Genomic DNA, 5,000 nt, shown 5'->3' on the forward strand with positions numbered 1-5,000 from the left:
TGATCCTTTGCATCATCATTCAGCTCAGGTGAGACTCACCTGACTGTAGACTGACTGATGTACAGTGTGAACGTCAATAGAACATTCACAGAACATTCACAGAACATTCACAGAACATTCTGTAAATGTCCACAGGTCCTCTGCAACCTCTGTGAGATATCATACATAAATATAAATATATTTAATATGTCTGTGCTAAAATGGCCGACTTCCTTAGGCTGTGGCTCCAAGAACCTCTTCTGTAGGGGGCGCTGTCGAGTCATTTTGCACCTTTGACTGAATGTTAGCCTGTAGGGGGCTTTCAGCCCGATGGATCCAAGCCTGCTTCACCCCAAAGTCCAGTTTGTTTGATAAATGTGAACACTGCACACCGTGCTGGAGCACAGTTTGTGTGTGCTTTTTTTAAATTAATAAATCAAGTGCAAATTAAGTAAAGCAATAAACATTAACTTAAACTACTAAATCAGAGGACATTATAACACCCAGAAGAAAATTGTCTTTGTTAGCCAGGACAGCTAGCAAAGCACATGCTACACCAGGAGACAGTGAGTGTCCATGTGAGCCGGGGAAGCAAACAAAACACACGTTACACAAAAAGACAACAAGCAGTCTAATCTGCAGGGTGACTGCAGACACGCAGACCAAAGTCTGTCAAACTGCTCCTCCTGTTCTGCTTTTAAACACCAGGTCCTGATTGTAGATTGACTGCAGCTGCTGCCAATCACAGCAGCTGCAAGGAGGAGGGGGGAGGAGGGGGCAGTACCTGTGCACAGGTGAGCACAGAAATCAACAAACACACTGTAACACAAAACACCCGATCAGACACAGAGCAGTTCTTACAGCGAGTCTGTGAACGCAGCAGTCACACAGTCATGTGGACTGACACACTCTTCATGAAGTCGGTCGAACATGTGAAATATTCCTGTCAGTGCAGAGTTTAAGTCACAGCTCCTAAAATGTTTTATTAAAGTTCCTAATAATTGTATAAATGTTACTGTAACATCTTGAGGGAATATTTCAACACTGCATAAAAAAACCTCCCCTCTGATTTTTTCACAGATCTGGATATGAGATGCGTTCAGGTGTAAATGTTCAGCTCACAGTAACACCTGATAAAATGAAGACTCATTTAAATCTCACAGCTTTTTGTTTTTATTAGTTCTGATTACTCTTTTTAAATTCGTCATCAATATTTTGAGCTTATTACAAACTTATAAAACTGAAACTTAAAAATGTTTTTGTTGTTTTATTCACGTCCTCTCATGTGCTGCAGAAACAACAACACTTCGATCTTCGCAAAGCAGAACCAGAAACACACAGACAGTCAGTCAACTCTGGACCAATCAGAGCAGAGCTGACGACACTGTCTGATCAGCCACACGTCAGCTGATCAAGGAAATATTCCCAAACGAATGATGATCAATAATCATGTCAGTTTTATTCAGTCCCTCCAGGATTTCACTGGTTTTGTTGCGGCCTGAAAATGCTTGATTTCATTGTGGTTTTAAAAACTGCGATGCATGTTGTGATGTTTTTAGGCAAAAATTGCAAAAAAAAGAAAGAAAGCTGCAAATTTTATTCTGCTGAGAACAAAACCACATTTTGTTCTGAGTCCTCTGAGTAACCTTTCCTAAACAGCTTGAGATTTAAAAATTCAAACAAAATCTGCTTTATGTGTAAATAAAGAAATGCAGGACAGTAACACAAAGCAAATCAGTTTGGAGCTTAAAATCAAGCAAACACAAAATTATAGAATATAAATCAGTGTTTCCAAACCTTTTTTTTTTTGAGACGCACTTGTCTTGTTTTGTCCAAAACTCAAAGATATTCAGTTTACTGTCAGAGAAACCAGAAAATATTCACATTTAAGAAGCTGCAATCAGAGAATTTAGTTTGATTCTTAGAAATTTACTCAAACAGATTAATTGGTGATCAGAATTGTTGGTGATTAATTAAATACTCGATTACTAATTGAATAATCGTTGCAGGTCTCGTGTTAACAGGCCGTCTCACTGTTTTTATTTCCTCTCATCAGGAACCAGTTTTGAACATTTTTAACCTCATTCAATAACTACATACATACAAATATATAATAAATATATTTTGAAAACTTTATTAACGTTGAACTGCAGATATAAATCTTAAATTTGCAGAATTTCTTCCATAATCTTTTATTTATTTGGCGACAAATTAAAGCTCCTGTAACAAGTTTGTGTTAATTGTTGTGATGGCAACTTCCTGGAGGGACTGAAGTTTATTGATCTCATCAGATGCTAACAGCTGTTTCTCTTCATACAGAGCAGGTCTGCACTGAACGCTGTAATATTAAAGGTGCAGTACGCGATTCTGGAGAAGACTGAGACACCAACTGAACTGTCCGTCTCCAAAATCACGTCCTGCACCTTTAAACACACAGCCGGTCCAATCGACCAATCAATCAAACCCATCTGACCTCTGACCCGTGTGTGTGTGTGTGTGTGTGTGTGTGTCCATACCTGCTCAGTGTGTAGAGAAGTCGTCGTCCAGCAGAAACACAGAAACACACTGCAGCTGCTTTTATACTCCATCCTCTGTGTGTGTGTGTGTGTGTGTGTGTGTGTGTGTGTGTGTGTGTGTGTGTGTGTGTGTGTGTGTGTGTGTGATGAATTAACCTGTTAGCACAACAACAATTATCTGCATACCTTCACCTGAGTGTGTGTGTTTACATGTAATTATCTGTGTCATTGTGTGTGTGTGTGATTCCATTTATGTGTAGGGATATATACATTACGTGTGTGTGTGTGTTTAAATACCCTTTGTATATATACGTGTGTGTGTGTGTGTTCAGTCAGCATCTTGTTCTCATGACATCAGTTAAACACAGATCTCCTCGTCTCGTCCTCTGAGACGTCAGCGCAGCATTTGATATGATCAGTCAGAAGATCTGAATCAGTCATCATCATATCTTAATCAATCATCTTGATCAGTCTGTCAAAAAGTTTTCTGTCTTTCTGCTCCTCTCTGACAGTAAACTGAATATCTTTGAGTTGTTTGAGGACGTCATCTTGGACTTTGATCAATATTTTCTGACATTTTAGTGACCAAACAACTGATCGATTAGTGGAAAAATATCACCGGATTGATCACTTGTTGAAAAATAGGTCCATCACATGTTTGGACATATTTTTCACTGGACAAGATTATGACAGAATAATGAGAAAGAATTTCATTTTCAGTTTGTTGTAAGTCAGTCTGAGCTGCATGTCTTGTGTAAAGTGTGTGGAACAAATAAAGTTTTTTGTCATTATGATGGTACTAATTGTTTCCCAGGCGTCTGCGTCTGTTTGTCTTGTTAATTGTGTGTTTGTTCAGCAGCAGCTTCATGATTTGTGTTTGTGGTGTCTGCTGCCTGTTTACTGTCAGCACGCAGCTTTTATTCTGACATGTTCAGTAAACACAACAGGAAGTTCACCTGCGTCACGCTCTGTGGGAACAAGCTGCAGAAAGCTTGTTTCTCCACACACACACACACACACACACACACACAGTGAAGCAGCACTGAGAGAAACTGAGTGTCATCTCTCCTTGTCTTTCGGAGCAGGACTGATGTTTGAATGATGGTCTGCAGGTTGGAGAAGCTGAAATGATCCACTGGTAGTGATTCAGACACAGTTATTAACCATTCAGCATTTAGATTCTGATTAAAAGCAGACAGGCTGCAGGCGGCACGTCCTCAATGTGTGTGTGCACATTTACGCAGGACACTCAGCAGCCGCAGAGACATTACTGCACGCAGGGAAACGTTACTACATGAATGAGTGAAAGGAGCCTCTGATCAGTGAAGAAAACACTCAGATATCGAGACAATGAAGAAATCAGCTGGACAACTGCATGACATAAAAGATGATTCAATGATCAGAGAGGCTGCTGTCAGTTTCAGTTTTAATGTTTTCCTACGTGCAGCGATGTCACTGCAGCAGAAAACTTTAACATCTATCAAAACTACAAACTGTAGTTATAAACAGACAGAGGAACCAGAGGAGTTCTGTTTTAGCAGCTCTGATGGACGTCAGCTGCTTTACACCTGCAGCTGCACCAGGTGAAAATATATCAGTCAGCTTGTTGGAGAGAGATTCAACCTCTAGAAACCAAAACAGGATCAATACTTGGACTTCCTGTCTGTGTGAAAGGACAAACAGCTGCAGACGCTGAACCGTGACTCACTGATTTATTATTTCACACCAAAGGAGGGAAAAAAACACGACTGTGACCCACAAATACCAGGTCAGGGGCCTCATCTACAAAAACATCCTTAGATCCAAACTTAAACTTAGTCTGAAGATTATCTCTGAATGAAAACACCTCTGTGATCTGTAATCAAGTTCAGACTGTCGTCACCCGTCTCACAGTCAGTGATGTCCTCTGATATGATGACAGAAGAACAGTGAGAGACACAGCGATGGACGAGGACACTGAAGACACAACAAAGACTGGAGCTGATCCTCACTTCTTTAATAAATCACTCATTCTGGAGAACTGAGACTAAAATCTATTTTGATTTCTACTTTTCTTCTCTTCAATTCTGCTGGAAAATTTATTTTAAAGATCAACATGTTATGGTTGAAACACAAATGATAGAAATATTACTGAATGATTTTGTCAAAAAATAGAAAGTTTACCAGTGTTTGAACAGAATTTCCGCCTTTTTTAAACCAGGAAGTGAGACAGGGGTCCTTATGGTATAGCTGACCCTTTTTATGCCTGATTAAATATTCTTCTTGTCTGTGACGAGGCTGTTTTCTGACACAGAGCAAGTTCAGAAATTAAAAAATAAATAAATAAAGCAAACAAAAACATGTCATAAATTACTTATATTTCATATATATAAATATTTAAAGCTTAAACTCTCAGTTGGAATTAGAGCGTTGGTATTAATTTTTAAAGTTATTTCTGTTTGGACACGATTTGTCTCTTTTCTCCAGAATGTTCTCCGCAGGCTGCAGTACCCGACATGACCAGCA

General features: G+C 39.3%; 1 protein-coding gene across 1 annotated transcript in view; it reads right to left on the reverse strand.

The window, feature by feature from the left end:
- Positions 1-4,677: 4,677 nt before the first annotated feature.
- Positions 4,678-5,000, reverse strand: part of ttc19 (tetratricopeptide repeat domain 19) — a 6,539-nt gene continuing 6,216 nt past the window's right edge. The window contains exon 11 of the mRNA XM_084733128.1: positions 4,678-5,000. This exon is cut by the window's right edge and continues 301 nt beyond it. The gene's annotated coding sequence lies outside the window, so the exon portion shown is untranslated.

This window comes from Lutjanus erythropterus, chromosome 12, assembly GCF_056507025.1.
Source record: "Lutjanus erythropterus isolate fLutEry1 chromosome 12, fLutEry1.hap2, whole genome shotgun sequence".
NCBI lineage: Eukaryota > Metazoa > Chordata > Actinopteri > Lutjaniformes > Lutjanidae > Lutjanus > Lutjanus erythropterus.